At 37.7% G+C, this 19,316-nt stretch overlaps 1 protein-coding gene across 2 annotated transcripts in view; it reads right to left on the minus strand.

The window, feature by feature from the left end:
- The window catches only part of LOC109062990 (gastrula zinc finger protein XlCGF7.1-like), a 972,510-nt gene that overhangs the window by 204,830 nt on the left and 748,364 nt on the right, over positions 1-19,316 (minus strand). The window lies entirely within an intron of this gene.

Raw genomic sequence — 19,316 nt, forward strand, 5'->3', positions numbered from 1 at the left:
CTGCAGCTCTAGCTTGCTGGGCAAGAAGTTTACCAGCCTTATCCCCTGACTCAAAAATTCTTTGTCTCGACTTAGCGGTTGCATTTCTGCATGGTTTGGCGTTAAAGGTTGAATTCTGTCTGATATTGTAAACGCTTCTTATAAAGTGAGGGGTCTGGGTTATTTGCATAGCTATCATCCAATTTCCAGAAGTTTTTTGTGCTAGCTCCACTTTGTCCTAGACCACAGCAGTTTTTCCACCGAGGAGTGGGCTGTGTAGGGAAATTATCTGTGGCCTCTGAAATATGCCTTGAGGGACTCCCACAGGTGCCCCGCGGCAATGGCGGTTTTGTCATTTATTTCAAGAAATAGTGCAATGCTTGGATCTCTTAAAGATTCCACCAGATAGTAGGTAAATAGCAAATTTGAGTCCAAAGCTCCATGGTTTTTAAAAAAACGGTTGTGATTGGGGAAGTTTATGTCTAGAGGCGTTTGGAGCATGGTCTGAGATCACAATGCTATGGTAATCGCATGATAGAGGCATGCAACACCAGTCTGTTATCTATAAGAAAAAAATCTATGCGAGAGTAGGTGGGGTGGACATGTGAAAGAAAAGAAAAATGATTTTTTTCCAGGAATTTGAGCCTCCATGGATCAGACATACCTAGCTCTTCTGGGGCAGCTAGTAGCTTGGCGGATTTAGTAAGGAATGCGGTCTAAGAGGCGATCTGTCAAATCGGCATCTTGCACAAAGTTAAAGTCTCCCCAATGATAATATGATGTGTTTCAATATTAGGAATAGAAGTAAAGATTTTGAAACAAATTGCTTTCGTCATCCCAATTTTAGTGCGTAGATGCTGGCCAGGACAACTTTAGTGCGACAGAGTGTCCCTGATACAATAACAAACCACGGCCATTTAAGTCTGTAATAACATCATCTGCTTCAAATGGAATATTATTTTGGATCAAAAATGGCAGCACCCCTGGCTCTTGCATCTAAATTTAGAGTGATATATACCTCACTGAACCTACTCTTTTTAAGCGCATAATCTGACCTGTAGGTAAAGTAGGTCTCCTGCATAAATACAATATCTCCTTTTCAAATCTTGGAGGTGGGGAGATAATCTTATTTATTTTAGTAGGTTGGTTTGCCCCCTTTGACATTCCAATGATATAGAAGCGAATGTTATTCATTGTTTGTCTACTTCCATTGAGACAAAAGTAGATTAAAATTATAGTGTAGAATATGATGTGCTTGACCAAAAAAAAAAAAAAAAAAAAAAAAAAGGGTACCCCCCCCCACCACACACACACACACCCACCCACTCCCAAGCTGCCCCCCCCCTCCCCCAAAACATGTAATCTACTTATCAAGAATTCTTCCGGGAGCTCCTTCCCCTTTAAGCCTCACACTCCCACCCACACAGTCCTTATGAACAAGTTATTTGCTAATATTTCTTTCAAAACCACCTCTAAATAGCCCGGCTCAGATTTGCCTTCCCCTCCTCCTCCCCTCTCCCTTCCATACATTTCGTGCCAGCATGGACAGCTGAGTTGTGATACAGTCCAAAACAAAAGAAGACTTTTACTGCAACTCAGACTGGCCTGCACTCTGGGATAATCCACATTACCTCATTGTCCATGTGTTGTATTTACATAGCCCATAGTCATACTTATTTTCAAACAGGGGTTACTTTTTGAGATGTGAGGTTAGAATGAGAGGTAAATATATGCATGTAAGTATATATATATCATCAAAAAACATCACACACAGAAAATAACTCTGCCTACCTGCAAACCCATCAGACCAACTGAGAATATAGTTTAACTGGGCTACCAGTCATATCCGTGCATGTGAGTACAAAGAAGAAGGGAGAAAAGAGAAAAACCCAGAGTCAGAAAGTACCATGAGTAGCAAATGTTCTTTGTAGGATCAGTCACCACTTCTTAAGGACATGATCCGATTTCTGGTATATGATGCCAAAACTGTTGAGCTTCCTTCACTGAGAAGAGTAGCGCTGCTCTCCCTTGGCCATCAGTCTTACAAACAGACGCTGGATATAGCAGTGACGGCTTGAGTTTGAGCGTAAACAGCTGACGCATGACTTCTTTGTACTCAGCTCGTTGGTCCATCACCTCAGGACAGTAATCATCGTATAAGTACACTGACTTGCCATCGTATTTTAGGTCGTCTCGCTTCTTGCGGGCAGCGCGAATTACCATGTCCTTGGTCTGAAATTTATGGAAACAAATGATCAAGCTCCGGTGGAGAAGTCAGCACATCTTGGCCCAAGTATGTCCATCAGGAGATTAGAGAAGAATACTGTTGGTTGTGTTCCCTCCACAGATTCGGGTATCCCGATGAGACGCATGTTGCACTGTCTGCTTCTCCCCTCCAGGTCAGTAATTTTGGCTTTCAGTTTAGCGTTGTCATCGGCCAAGTTGGAAAGCTGAGATTCCAGTGACTGCATTTGATTCAGCCCAGATTCCAGGTCGGAAATACGTTGTTCATGATTAGCGATCGCGGGTCTGCATTAATCACGACTTCAGCACAATGGTCAGTTTGTTTCAAATCCATGACAGTGAGTCAGGGCTCATATCAAGTCTGGCGCCAGAAACCTACGGTAGCATGCTACCCAAAGTATACTGTCGAGTAGCAGAGTCTGCGGACGCAAGTTCTTTCTTTGATTGTTTACGGCTTTGCATTAAGGTTGCTGGCTAGGACTGTCCAACTACTATTTAAAAGGCATTATAGCGCAGGTTAAGATTAAACTGACTGAATAATACCAAAATAGAGATTGTGTGGTCGGAGCTTGGAAAAACACCACTCCATCCCACTCGCTTAACCGAGTCCCCCTATTTTACTCCTATATGAATGCTATATTTCAGCAATATGAATATGATTGTATTGCCATACCCCGTCAAACGCGGCTTTACTTGAGCTCAATGGGTCTGAACGTCAGCTGCTTCTGTATAAAACAAACGCTTATTGGATATTTAAAAGGGGCAGGGCTGCTTTGATATGTCCAGCCCTGTCTTCCTGCTCTAGCAATGACGCCAACACAGAATAACGCGTTTTAAAGCATTTCAGACCTTAAGTAAGTATTTAATGAAAATTCATACCTACTCATTGAGTAGGCAGCTCAGACGCAGCCAGCATTGTTAATTTGATTAATACAGTAGGTAGACATCCAAACGCCACTTTACCACACAGACACAAGGCCTGCAAAGTGACGCAGCTTTGATCATTGAGTATGCTTTTAATCACAAGTTTTCAAACAAGATCAAAGCACATTGCAAATAGATCGCCAGTTTTGCCTCTTGATGTGCTGTATCGACGGCTGCAGTCAGGAAAATGAAAGAAAACAATATAGTTAAAAAATATTTAATATTCATAGATGAAAGTTTGCACTATGAAGTTATGTGCATTTCTTAGAACGACCAAGCTGATAAATGTCAAGCCCAGCCTGAGCCTGTGCTTATTTTCTAAGCTACAGTATTACAAGCACCACATTTTAGATTTGGATTACATTTAATAGGTGTGCAGCATTATTTATATAATATGCACTATGTGTTATATTATTCAAAAAGAAAATTGTGGTTTACTTTGCATCAGAGTTATTAAAAGCAGAGCCTATTTTAGTGAGCTAGGCTACATGGATTTATATGCAAAATGTCAATATTTTCATATATTAGGGCCTATATTTTAATTTATATTTTAAAATTCCTTTAATAAAACCAACATGCATTTTGTTATCTGCTAACTGTCCATTTCCTTGATAGACAACTTGGGAAAATATATTTGTCTGTAAGAAATTGTTGCTTATTTTATAAATTATTTTCTTTTTAGTAAAAACGCGTGAGGCACTGTATAATTTCTCGCTCCCATTATTTAGGCCTGATTAAAACAAGAAACTAATAAATTAAACCTGCACGATTTAGCTAAATCATTGAAATTTAAAGAATGGATTTGATTAATAAACGCCCCTGACGATTAAACTCAAGTTCTCTCATTATAATCACCAAACTGCAAAGATGTAAAAAAAAAAAAGAGATTCATTAATAGACAAACTTCAGTGATTTAAAGGGAGCCGCCGTGTACTTGCTTACATAGAATTTAAGTAAAAAAAAAATAAAATTGCAGCCGCATTTAAATGCAGGTGTGTAAAAATGTCTGCGTGCAAGATTTGCGCGGCGAAGCGAGTGATGCTGAGTGCATGCGCAGCATTTATTCTTATTTGTTTTATCTTCACTACAAATCTTGTTTGGTTTTATTTTGGATAATTGCATGTAAAAAAATAATTTACGTTGTAATGCATATGCAAAATGTGAATAACTATTCATATTTAAGTGTTTGTGCGAAAATTATTAATGCGGCATGCAGGACACTTGAATTTTTTCCTGATAATGAATTAACTTAAAATTGTGGTGTCTCACATACATGAGAAATATATCTACAGAAAGCTTGAAATGTCTTTTAACGAATCAATCAGAACGAAAGCATTGTGTAATCTGTGAAGGTTGTATTTCTCTTTAAAAGCTGCGACATGTGGAGAGAGGCAGCACTGTGAATTTCATCTTGCAGTCGACAAGAAACATTTGTTTATTAATAAATAATTAAAATGTCTCTTTTTTTTACAATTATTGGGCTACTTCTGCCTGTGCTTTGGGGCAAACTTAATGCATGTGCTTTGAGAGCGAAATATAGTAAGGCTCATTATGGATTATATATATAAATGTAATATAATCCTGCGATTAGTTGAATAATGACAAATGAACGACTAGTAACTAGAAAAATCTTACATGGGAGGCAGATCTATTAAATACCCCTCTAGACATCTCTGTTAAAGTTTTTAAAGCATTTTATACGCGTTTGCATAAACTCTTCTTTCAGAACGGTTGTAATTTGAGAGATGCCTTGAACACTGATTTTTCCTCTATGAAACACAAAAAAACGAAAATTGAAATAAAATTGATATGTTTTTTTTTTTTTTGAGAATGGCCAACCCTTCTCTGCAGATATTGTTGCTTCTGGTTTGTGAATTGTAAATAGGCTAAAAAAAAAAAAAAAAAAAAAAAAAAATATTATTTAATAATAATAATAATAATGTCTCCAAAAAGTTTTTTTTTTGTCATGTCTGTAACGCATGTGTATTCCCAAATCTAAAAAGCCTATAAAACATCATAGACGGATCATACTGATGTCTGGACTGGTCTGGATGTCGCTTTGCGAATTTATTTTTGCCCTAAAACCAAAATGACGAGTCCTATCTAAACCTGTCGCAGTTTGATACCCTCATAAGACACTGTCCATATGAAAGACCAAGAGATTCCACCTTTTATCTCGACCCCCACAAGCTTACATAACTACCACAACCCCCTCCATCTGAACTGAATTCTGTCTCTGTTTTTTGTGCTGTGAGGAACAGTGTTTGTCTCATGTTACTGGGGGTGACCACCATAGCCTGCATTCAAAGCAGCCCTACTCTTTTTATTCATTATTTTCCGCAGCCAATATTATTGTTTTCACAAGATCATAATAATAACAAATTATCAGTTGATAATTAATCATTATTTTACGGAAAAAATCCATTGTTATTTGTGAACTGTAGCCGTTTGCGGAGGCTTGTAAGACCAAGCGGGAGTCCCTCCATCAGCTGCCTCCCGCTTTCACAGCGCGCTGGACTCGCGCTAAACTGCAGCCCAGCTTCCAAAGTCCCGCAAATTTTGATTTAACTGAAATCCAGTTTGAGCGAATACAACTTACTGATCATGATCCCAACATTTAGCAAGGTACAGAAAAAACATTCAGTCTACCTGAAGGAAAATGTCTTTCCTTGTAAGTTAATGCTGTTTGAATTAACTAGAGAGTGTAAAGAGAGGAGAAAGAGGCGAGATAGAGAGAGAGAGAGAGGAGAGAGGAGAGAGAGAAAGAAAAATACAAAACACCCGTGTGGCTTATTCCTAACTATAGAGAGCTATTAGCGATTGAAGTACAAACCAAACACCAGAAGCAAACTGTCAGTTCTCATAGCCCTGCGGCCAACCTCATATTATTAAATTCGAAAGTGCTTTCCCATATTTGGATCAACATACGCTACAATGTTTGTGAACGCACATTTTCTGCAATGTCGCGCGTCGTCCATGCCTCCCGTGCGCGTCTTTACAGACTGCAACTTACAATCGCAACTTTCATTGTGCTGTTACTCCTTTCGAGCCGAATTTCACAAAAATTGGTCAGCTCCCGACCAGCATCAGGTGTTTTATTTATGGGGAGTAGAAGTTATTAATTTATTTCAATGAATGTAATCGATTAAATATCATAATATTTAGGCTACTATATTATAAATCAGGTTGGTTTGTATTGATAACGTAATATTGTAAATGATATGCGTGCAGGGCCGCGAGACTTGCACGTGTTGCACCATAAGTGCGGCACGTTGGAGAAAAAAGGTTGAGACCACTGGGCTAAAGTTTCATAGCCCTTCAGGTTGTTATGCTTTAAAATCCCACGTAACATTTGTAATTTCACAGTATTTTTCACCTCCTAAATCACTAACCTTTAAAGTCACAATTCTATAATGGTCAAATTTACTCAGGCCAGATGGCACTTTTAATTAGGGTACATTATTAGGGTTTTCTTTTTTTGTGGTATTTATTTAGTTTATTTTTTTTAGAATAATTGTAGCTTACATAAATAGGTGAAGCAAAACAAATATGAATAATATTTGGATCGTCCCTTATTGTTTGTTTCCCTTACGTTTTTCTTACAGAATACCACACTATATTTTCTACAAGAAAAACATGATAACATATTATTTAAATTCATAGAAATAATTTAAGCTCTTTAAACCTCGATAACCCATATTATTAATTCATAGAAATAATTTTCAGCATTTAAAACCTTTTTTTTAAAAAAAAACTTGAACTTCCATACTAAAAACTGACTTTAAAAATCTCAAGGAGTTTTATTAGTTAAAAAGGGTAAACTGTTCACACAGTGCAATGTTAAATAGGCCTAAATTAACTTGTGTTAACAATCTAATTAGAACTAACAATAGCTATTATTCGATGGTTTTTTTTAAATGACAATTACTGGTATAAAATGGGACAGCAACCTTATATCAAACATTTTAAATCGTCCACAGAGCTGAGCAAAGCGCGAGGCAGGTTGAGCGTGAATGTGCTGCCAAAGTCATTTTCAGATGCAATGAAAATTAAAAAAAAAAATTCAGAAAAAAAAACCCTGGATAGCCTAGATTAGGCCCAGACTCTGTTTCCGAAGTATATAATAATTATAATTACCCCACAGTAACAAATTTTAACCGATATTAATACCTAGTTTCGTTTGCTGCATGTTATTTTATTTATTTTTTATTTATTTTTTTTTAAAACAGCTTAACACACATAAATTAGTTTATGAGAGGAAAAAATACTATAAGCAATCTATACTTAAAGAACTTATATCAAGTCATGTATAAGTGGCATTTTATTACATTCAGAATAATAACGGCTGGCCTAAAAGTTGAGGAATGTGCCAACAGGATAATTTTAGTTCTCCACGTTTCCATATTCGTGATGTTGCCTATTTTTCCAGCTTACTTTATTTCATTATGAAAAATAGGCTTTTGTAGTTCACGCGGTGTTTCAGTAATCAATCGGGACGGGGAAAAAAATTAAAAATAATAATTACACAAATATGCCAAAGTGGACCGCTGCCGCCACCCTGCGCCGAATGGCACGGTGAACGGCTAACTGTTTCCAATGAATGTGCGCTAGGCACCAGCATCGCTCAAACAGCTGAACCCGAAAATACAAATTTTTGGTCACACAGTAAAGGCATAATTCAAAAAGGCAAAGGTGTTAGCAGTTATGAAAAATCCAAGATAATAAACATAGAATGAATCAGAAGTATTGCTAAATGCTGGGACCGTTCTCATTTCCTATCTGCAAATGGAACCTGAAGATTTGTTTTTTTTTAAACCAAGAATGAACCGAACTGAACCACATTAGCTTTTTATCCGTATATATAGGCCTTATATTTAATGACTGTTAATAACAATAGCAAGCATAAGAACCCTTTGTGTAAAGGTTTCGTTTAAATTTTTGATGAGTAGACTGTATCCTAAGGACTATCCTACATTTTGAAATTAACTCACGTCACAGTTTTTTAACTGTTTTTTTAAAGATGGTACAATGTTATATCAGAATGTTATTTGTTGTTTTAAAACCTCGTCACTCCTTTTATCTCATTTTACAATTACATTCAGTTCGCAATCCGCCTTTGTTGCGCCACCTGGCGGTAGTTTCGCGAAGGATCTTTTTAACACTTGACATGACTTGAATTTAACGCCGCGGCCCTGCGGCGGCGGTACGCGCGGCGGGAATTACTAAGTTTTGGTTGTCTACCATCTGTTATGCCATAACTTAAATCTTAACTGGGAGTAGGATGAATACTTTTCACAAACACTTGTAACGATCACAAATCAAGATTTATTTTAAGCTACATTCGAAAAACAGCTGGGTTAAAAATAACCCAACTGGTTACCCAGCGGAGTCTAGGTAATATTGGACAGAACACATGCTGGGTTACACCACTATAACCCAGCAGGATGGGTTGTTAAGAAAACCCAAGATTATAGTCATTTTTACCATTTATGTTTGCTATTCTGGGTTATTCTTGCTGGGTTATTCTCATAATTTTGCCTACATTTAACCAGACAATCATAGATTAAATAAATAATGAAAAATACAGGGTTTATACTGTTAAATTCACTTTTAATGTCAACCGACAACAAATATATGTTCAAATTTGTACCGTGACAAACTGCATAACATATATTGTTTTAATTTTTTTTTTCATTTTCAGCAAATGCAAAAACTGTTTAACTATTACATTTTTACATTTAACCTATGTTAATTAGACAGTGAAATGACTGACAATTAAAATTTAATATGACCAGAAAATGCTAAATCAACAGGTAATCAACACTGCACAATGAATCTCTAATTAAATCTCTCTACACTTTGTTTATGAAAGGATTCGTGAGATATGTCTGTGATACATTACTCAACGTTGCAAAAACACGGAGAAACCTTTGAAGCTCACCTCAGCGCAAACACAAATATGCTGATCGGGTCAGTCGCAGACTTGTGCTCCTAAATATTTTTTCAGTCACACGCAGTAGTTTTCAGTCACAAATGGTCACAACTGTAGAGCCCTGTACATGGATTGATTTTATACAACAGTTCAGTAAACAATAAGTTAATATTAAGAAGCTAACGTTTTTGACACCATTTTTCCTGTTTTTGGTTGATTTCACCAACAAAAACAATTCCAAACACAGCCACAGCACTGTTTTGTCCTCTGAGCAACATGGCAGCGTTTTTGTTCCTGAATAAATCAACCATTTAAATGATTTGCTTCAATCGCAATGAATCACTTATTAACAATGACTTGATGCCACCTACTGGCAGGTTTTTAAATTTCACATTTAAAGTAGCCTTTCTTTTCATTTTTAAATAATTTCAAATGTTTAAAATATCTAAACATTATGTATTTGCAACTGCAGGTTATAGCATTCCCATGTCCCTCTGAGCTGCAATCAAAATAAATAAATAAATACATCATAAATACACGTGTGTAAATGCATCTAAATGTCACTTCAGATGCAGCTTCTGTGTCTTCTCTGCATTGCAAAGATGAATTTTGATACTGATTTAATTTGCTTTTGCAACAGCCCTAATGTATTATTCTTCTGACTGACTGGTTAAATGTAAGAATTTTGACTCAAAAATTGATGCAGACTTATCGAAAAAAAAAAAAAAAATGGCTTGATAAAGGTAAAAATCCATTTAAACAAATTGGAAAAGATTATTTTCTATCAGTGCTATCACTGTAAATTTTTAGGAGTTATCACCAACCCCCACAAGGTCATTCTTCTTTGTGCTCATTACCTTGTTGGAGTTTATTTTCATTATCAACTGGTTGGATGTACATTATATCTTGCTTAATGCACATGCAGTTCCGGTCAGGTCTAATCAACATTCTTAGTTGATGCACTGGCTACAGTTTGATAGCTAAATATATTCTAAAAAACTATATATATATATATAATATATATATTATATATATATATATATATATATATACACACACACAAACAAACACACACACACACAAAATTTATTTTATCCTCAGATTCCTTCTTGTAACTCTTCCCCTCTCAGTCACACACCTGGCTGAAAGGCTCATTATGCAGCTCATTATGTGGGTCCTTTGTCTTCTCAGGTATGAATCACACTAATATTCATGATAATTGACGCCTACTCGCATATGCCCTTTCGAAACAAAAAGTGTCTTAGAAAATTTAAATCAATCTATTATCTTCTGTAAGCGAGTAAACAAGATGATTTTCACATCATTTTGAAGCAAAAATTCTAAGCTACAAGGTCCATGTTTGACAGTCTTGTGAACAAATGTTTTCTAGGTGTTTTATGACCTTATTTCAACAATCTGTATTTGTTAAAAGCACTATATAAATAAAGGAGACTTGACTTGACTATGTTGGAAGAGGAAAACGAGGAGAGATGCAAGGCTTTTACTCTGAAAACACCCATCCAGGGTTTCGCAGTGACTGGTGCAAGATGCTGTAGGAGTAACTCGGTATAACTCATCAGTTCTGATCTGAAAGTCTTTTGTAAATACCTCAGGATTGTTGTTAGTGGTTCTGATTTCTGATTGACAGTTTCGTCTACTTGCTTACTGGATGTATTTTATACTGTTTACATTGTTTAGCACTGACTTTGACAACATACCAAGCCTGTTACAAATTGAACGGCTACTTTATTATATATATAAAAAAGTTGTTTCTTGAAATAATAAAAATGTAAAAAAAAAAATATAACAGCAAAATATGATTTTAAATAAAGGTCATTGATGAGACTGGTCTCTTTTTGGTAATTTAGGCGTGTGTGTGTGTGTGTGTGTGTGTGTATATTTAGCCTATATGATAAATATACAACAGTCACCCTAGTAATAAGTGCCTCTCTCATAAATATAATATATATATAGAGAGAGAGAGATGTATATGTTTGTGTGCATATCTTTCATTATTTCACACAAACATTGATGTACACACATGCATTCATAAATAAACATACAGACCTTCATACTTATATAAATTTATAATAATTTGTAATACTTTATTTTAAATAAGTATTTGTTTGTCCTGCTGGTCGTTGCAGCCTCCTCCTATTTCCGTTTTTTAAGGTGTAAATGAAATAAATTTGCTTAGTATTGTGCATCATCACCTTGAACGTTTTCATTGCTGTCACTAAGCTATCACTAGCTAGCTAGTTACTTTTACTAGTTTGCTACGTATTACTAGCAAACGTTACTTCACTGATAACCTACATGGATGTAATGTCCCAAAGACCAGTATTTTCGGATAACCTATGCATGCTAGTTATGAAAAGTACAGTTGCTCTCTACTCTACATTAATTATAACTAGCAGGCTCATACACACACAGTAACCGTTATGCTGATAGTGGTGTTGACGTGGTGTTCACCCTTCTGTACAGTTCCCCTCTAGGAATATACGAAAATATGTTTTTTTTTTTTTTTTTTATTGGCCATGGCCAGATGCATTCAGGCAATATTTGCAGAGGCCGGCACCTGCTGGAGAAAAGACACCTGATCCTTCATGTTCTCCTCTCTCTGAACTCTGTAAGTACAAATAGTACTATTGTTGCTGTTTTTTGTTATTGTTATTATTATTAGCAGTTATTACTTTTTGAATGGGCTGTTGGATTTGCCAAAATATAACATTTTACACTCACCTAAAGGATTATAAGGAACGAACTGCCTTAATTCTACGTGGCATTGATCCACAAGGTGCTGAAAGCATTCTTTAGAAATGTTGGCCCATATTGATAGGATAGCATCTTTCAGTTGATGGAGATTTGTGGGATGCACATCCAGGGCACGAAGCTCCCCGTTCCACCACATCCCAAAGATGCTCTATTGGGTTGAGATCTGGTGACTGTGGGGGCCATTTTAGTACAGTGAACTCATTGTCATGTTCAAGAAACCAATTTGAAATGATTCGAGCTTTGTGACATGGTGCATTATCCTGCTGGAAGTAGCCATCAGAGGATGGTTTCATGTTGGTGATAAAGGGATGGACATGGTCAGAAACAATGCTCAGGTAGGCCGTGGCATTTAAACAATGCCCATTGGCACTAAGGGGCCTAAAGTGTGCCAAGAAAATATCCCCCCACACCATTACACCACCACCACCAGCCTGCACAGTGGTAACAAGGCACGATGGATCCATGTTCTCATTCTGTTTACGCCAAATTCTGACTCACAGAAACAGAAACAGAAATCGTGACTCATCAGACCAGGCAACATTTTTCCAGTCTTCAGCTGTCCAATTTTGGTGAGCTCGTGCAAATTGTAGCCTCTTTTTCCTATGTGTAGTGGAGATGAGTGGTACCCGGTGGGGTCTTCTGCTGTTGTAGCCCATCCATCTCAAGGTTGTGCGTGTTGTGGCTTCACAAATGCTTTGCTGCATACCTCGGTTGTAACGGGTGGATGCTCTTCTATCAGCTTGAATCAGTCGGCCCATTCTCCTCTGACCTCTAGCATCAACAAGGCATTTTCACCCACAGGACTGCCACATACTAGATGTTTTTCCCTTTTCACACCATTCTTTGTAAAACCCTAGAAATGGTGAAAATCGCAGTAACTGAGCAGATTGTGAAATACTCAGACCGGCCCGTCTGGCACCAACAACCATGCCACGCTGAAAAATTGCTTAAATCACCTTTCTTTCCCATTCTGACATTCAGTTTGGAGTTCAGGAGATTGTCTTGACCAGGACCACACCCCTAAATGCATTGAAGCAACTGACATGTGATTGGTTGATTAGATAATTGCTTTAATGAGAAATTGAACAGGTGTTCCTAACTAATCCTTTAGGTGAGTGTATAATCACATCACCTTAATACTACTAACTGTAATCAGTAGTATTATTTAGCCTTGTAGCAGCCTAATAGATTAGTAATAATAGTAGTGGTGGTAGTAATTGTAATTTATCTACTACAATACATGGTCAGAGATAAAATGTATTTGTACAATGCAACTATGTGGTAGGATGATAGAAATGACCAAATGCAATTGTGTAACGAACAGCATGGATGAACTCTTTGTTTAAATACATACAGCTGCAGGAGTAGGGACATCCAGTAGTTGTACTCCAGGGACCAGTGACACACAGTCTGCATCAAGTGAGTCTATTTAATAGTATTTATTCAAGCCACATCCATACTTTAAAGTACAACAGAAAAAGGTTAGCATGTATTAAATACAATAGCTTGTTTTCTTAAAGAAGTTCAACCACATTCATCATTTCACTCACTGCTTGTCTGGCTATACAATATGCTTGTATACAGGTGAAGGTGAAGGGACACCCGGGACCACATCAAGCACTCAGGGCACCAGTGAAGGACAGACGACTGAGACCAGGGACACGCAGCCTGAAGGAAGTTAGTCCTTTGAATAACTAATTCAAGCTTACAACCATCTGACAATATGTACTAGAAGATAATGAAAACACATGGAAATCACAATAACATCCCATCCCTATGAATCTAATTTCAACCACAGTTTTTTAGTCATTTTCACTAATTTAATTTAACGCCACTGATCTGGCTGTTGCAGGTGAAGGGGCCACATCTAGCATTCCAGGCCCCAGTGAAACACAGTTCAATCTCAAAAATCAATCTCGCCTAGGGCAACCAAAGGGCTAGAGCCGGCCCTGCCTGTGGGATTCCCAAAAAATGTCAGGCTCTAGTGGACAGTGGATGAAATCAGTGTCAGACATGATTTCTTAGACTGCAGCCTGTCAGAATCATTCAGCTAGCAACTGAAGTTTGTTTTCTGCAGCAATCCAGACCGATCCTCCGATAATGTACCGAGAGGAAAAAGAAAGACCAAAATTGAGTATTCTGTTTGAATATTTAGCTTGCATTATAAAAAGACAGAACACTAAATTGTATGATATTTATAAAGTGATAGATTCCCAGTAAGGAATACCAGTAAGAACAAAGATGGATGATACATGTAGCCTCTCCTGGAGACACAATGCCAAACACAGCAGAGTCAGCAGATCATCAATCATTATCTGGACCATCTGAATAGGGACAAAAGTATTTTATCAAATAAGTGAAAACAGTACAGAAATGTACAATATACATTTTTGTAATTTGTTTTTAATTAAAGTGTTATTTGAGCGAAACAACTGAGCTCCTGCGACAGTGGAACCTGTAATTATAATGAACAGCCACATTGTGTATCATTCTGATCAAGACATTTGCGCAAACCTTATCCATTTCATTTTAGAAGACTTTATGTCATGCTAATAGTGCGCCACTAATGTACAGGTGAGAGAACTCAGAGGTGAGGGAATCAATGGAAGAATCAGACTGGTGCTCTGATCTGCTTCTTTTGTCAGTCTTTCTTTTTCTTTTGCCGCTCTGTTTCTCAATCTGTCCTAAAAGGATAAAAGTCAGGGTCTAATTTGATCTTTTTCCATTTGCTGCTCACTATCCTGCCATAATTCTCCCTTTTTCTTTTAACACCCTGATCCAGTTTAACCGGGTGAGATGGCCCAGGCTGTTCATCATCTATCATGTACATTTTCATTGCTGATCGTCCGGAAGTGACCTCAATATTATTGGGGTGAGACAGTCCAGGCTGTTCTTTATTATTTCTGGAGTCTTTCACAGGTGATACTCCAGATCTGACCTCACTGTCACTGAGGAGAGACAGTCCAGGCTGTTCTTCATCTTTGCTGGAGCCTTTCACAGGTGTCCAGATCTCCCCACATGAGGAGAGGTGGGGTACTTTAATACACATGCAAGGAAATGCAGAGGTGAGGGAACGATCGAAGAATCAGACTGGAGGGTCCGATCTTCCGATCTTTTCTTTTCCGCTCTAACGCTCTCTGATCTGCCCCGTCTCATCTCAACCTGACTGCCTGAGCTCAGGCCAGAACTGGACGTGTCTCCAAGCGATGCTGTAGAAGAAAAGCCGGAGCTGTTTCTAATCTACTGGTATTCTGGTAATCTACTGGTTAAGCACAAGAGTGTATTTTATCAGAGGAAGTCTGATATTCTGTCTCTGCTGCTGCTATGAGTCTGTAAGGTTCAGCTGACACGCTATGAACTGAACTACTTCTGCATCAATGACACGACAGTTTACTTGCTCTGCTATTTCCTCGAACACTTTGAATAGGAACTTGATGTAATGTTGGTCTAGAATCGACGTACTACATGTCTGCCATCTAGTGGTAGGGAATTACAAATGAGATATTACACCATATTAGGAACTACAGTCTGTTTTTATTAAGTATGATGTCTTGTTGAATTTTTGCGACTTTGGCGCTTAAAGGGTTAAGTATGTGAGTAATAATAGCAGATTTAAGAGATGGAGGCACAGAACCAGAAACAAGTAAAGCGTAAACAATTTTAGTAATCAATGGCGACAGGGCTGCTAAACAAGTTTTCACTAAAGGAGTTGGTAGAGGGTCTAACAGACAAGTCGAAGATTTGGTTTTATTTATCAGACCCACTATCTCTGAAGTAGTTGGTAGTGTAAAGGTAGAGAAAACAGAGTGAGGAGGTGCGTGAGAGATAGATTGACAGGAGCCATGGTGGAAAATAATATCAAGTAATTGCTGATGTACATTTTTAACCTTAAGCTCAAAAAAAGTCATAAAACGATCACGTAAGTCAGTGGAATACATATCAGATGGCAAAGAATCAGGAGGTCGCAGAATATTGTTTACCACTGAGAAAAGAAACCTGGAGTTCCCATTGCTGACTCCAATTATGTTAGAATAATAATCAGATTTAGCTTTGGACAGTGCATTTTTATAGTTTTGAATATGTTCAGCATACATTTCTTTATGAACAGTAAGGCTGACGAACAAACGCTCTAACATACGGCCTTTAGTTTTAAGTTCACGCAGTTCAGGTGTAAACCAAGGAACTGAATGTACAAATGAAACAGATGATAGATATTGCACCTGTGAAAGCTTGAACTAAAATCGTGTTCAGTCTATCACTGTGATATAAAACCAGTTCATCAACAGTAGAGAAATCAGATTTACTGGAAAAGCTGGAAAGTTCAATAGCAAGGGTAGGCACATCAATGTTCTTAATATTCCGAAATGTGATCGGACGACACAGGTTTACCTTAAAAACTGCCAGTTGGGCACAAAAAGACAGCAACAGGTGATCTGATATGGACAGATCAGAAACGGTACAATTATAAGGTGTTGTACCAGAACAGCAAATGAGATCAAGAGTATGCCCCTTAGAATGAGTGGGCAGTGTGTTAAATTGCTGCATACCACAGCAATCCAAGCATGATAAAAATTCACTTGTAAATGCATTACTGAAATTATCTATATGAATGTTAAAATCACCAAGCATAATAACATTTGGAGACATGGAACATAGATAAGTGACCGTATATTTAGTAATTTTTACCAGAATCGTTGCCAACCGATCTGTCCAGGTTGGTTAATACTCCATGATCAACAGTCCATGTGAGCCTCCTCGCAGAGCGTGGATTAGATCAGTGGTTCCCAAAGTGGGGGTCGCGACCCCCGGGACCCCGGCGCAGGGGGGGGTCGAGATGATTTCTATAAAAAAAGGCCCTATATATTTTTGTTGCAATTAATTTAACCCTTTCGCACGTACGATCACACCGTTGTGTTCAGTCTAGGCTGGTCCCTGGAGTGTACGATCACACCGGTCAGTGCATGACGTGAAATTCAAATGTGCTCTCGCGCGTTGGCTGGCGCTGAGCCAGAGACAGGCGCGCGCTGAGAGCTGTCATCACAACTTTTCAGTGTTTTCAACCACATAATGTTTATTTTAGGTTTCAGACATATAAGTACTAAAAAAAACAATACATTTAGAGTTTGTAAAATACACACTGATGTCAAAGGACGTGGCAATAATAATCCTTTCCATTATAATTAGACACGTTTTATGCATATCAGATACACATTGTGTAAGTTACTTTAAAGTTTACTCTATTATTCTCCCAGTTCACCATTCACTTACTTTTATGGTATTTCGGGAGAAGTGGATGAATTCACGTGTTGTAAATCCAACAGATCTGATTCTCTGAACTGCGTCTGCGGCACAAACTAAGATGGCGGCACCCATCGCGTATACAGCTCAACTAACGCGATTCGTTATAAAGGTGTTTAAAACAACAAAACACTTCCACTTGCATATATTTGAAAATCGGAATATCAGCTATTTCATGCCATATCTAACAATTTGTGAATATTTTGAATAAAAAAGGAAAAATGACATAAAAGCAGATCATCATTCATTCAGCGCTGTTGTTTCTGCGGTGTGTCACGTGACAAGCAATGACGCGTCACAATGGAAACCATAAAATGACACATCTAAATAACGATCGCCTTGAAAAAAACTCACGCTGGGGGGTCAGCCAGAATATTTTAAACTTACGTGTGAAAGGGTTAATTCAATACTTGTTAAATGGTGTTTGCAGAAAAGTCTGATACAATAAAACAAATAAAATTATATATATATATATATTAATTCAATTTGTAATTTGGTCCCAGACATTACGAGATTACGTCAGCGTCAATCACAATCAAGTTACGTACGTACATCACGTGCAGCAACACAACGTATCCCACTGTTTGCTAAAGTTAAAGGTGTTTGGAGGCTCCAAAAAAAGGGGTTGTTGAGGTGGGGGGTGGGGGTGCGGGGTCGCGGGGGCAGCAGCGCATTTATCATGGGGGTCGCGGGCTTAAAGTTTGGGAACCCCTGGACAGTCCGTGTGAGCATACTGTATTTGAGGTGTGCCATCGATGTTATAACTCCACCGAGACCCACAATGTATATATTTCTGACGTGGTGTGTACACAATATCCGAGGGAAGATGTAGAGCTGACGGAAGATTAAAAAGGACGCAAACGGAGCTTAATAAGTTCACCAATAGCTCAATGATCTTCATAGTTGATCCCTGTGCCAGAGGTACCACGGAGAAACAGGTACAAACCAGCAGGCAGACCGGCAACTGTAGAAAGCACACGCAGATCAACCAGCGTACAAACCCACCGAGTTAGCACAGATACACAAATCAGAGTGACTCCTTAAAAACAGTTCAAAACAGTGCATAAATTCATTCATGCATTTATAAGTGCATGTAGATTTAGAAGTAGTAAAAAAGTTTAAAATTCCCTCCCTGAGCAGCGGCAGCTAATAGCGCCAGTGTTCACCCAGAAGTCCCGGGTTCCATTAACTAATGGTAAACTGTGTTGTAAAGTGTAATCCAATGTTTTGTCTTATGATTTTTGATTTAAATTTTGCTCCAGCTGCACAAGTTAGAACTTTTAGAAAGAACCACACATGGTTTTTCTGCGGAGTTCTTCTGTCGATGGCAGATGTAATGTAATTAATTTTGGACATGACCACAAAATATGGATGTGGTTACCAACATGCTGTCCACAGTTTCTCCAACACGTGTCAGAGCAGGAAGGATCCCATTTTGCTACTATCTTTGGGGTTTGAAAAAAAAATCTAGTTACAATCTTCCATCTGAATTCCCTCCAGATATTAGAGTTTGTCACAAGATGTGCCTCACCACACGCTTCCTCTTAAGTCTCCAGAGGAATTGTTCTATTCATTTCAACCTGAGGAAATGTCTCAGTTGCAAGTATAAAAAAAAAAAAAAAATCAGACCTTGGGAGCATAAATTAATTTCTTATTTTTTCAAATGATTTAAGTGCATCATTCTGGAACATTTTGCCGCCTTGGAATTATAAGGTTCTATTTTGTCAAAATTTAGTTATTCACACATTCTTATTCTGTGACCACTGATTTACATTATGTGATGTTTTTTAAGCTGTGTAATTTTTTGGGACTTTTTATACAGAAAACAATAAGGTTCTGTCTACAAAGAGCTGTAACGAACTGTAACTTGGTTCTATAAGGTTATATCTGTGGGCCAATCAGCACTTTGAATGCACTCAAGAGGATCAATCAGGATCAGCTTTATAACAGTTTCTGTAACACATGTTCTTTCTTCATGTTGAGAATGAATAAAGCTTTATTATTTGGTCACTAAACAATAAAAACTTTTTCTTTTGCAAGTTTTCAAAGCAAATATTATGAAAGCTTGTCTTCCCCTGCACTTACTCAAGGCATTGTTATGTTACTCACAACCCTAGTATTTCCTCATAATTTCAACATTTATACTTTAGTTTTTTAGTTATAA

This window comes from Cyprinus carpio, chromosome A4 (genome assembly GCF_018340385.1).
Source record: "Cyprinus carpio isolate SPL01 chromosome A4, ASM1834038v1, whole genome shotgun sequence".
Classification (NCBI taxonomy): Eukaryota; Metazoa; Chordata; class Actinopteri; order Cypriniformes; family Cyprinidae; genus Cyprinus; species Cyprinus carpio.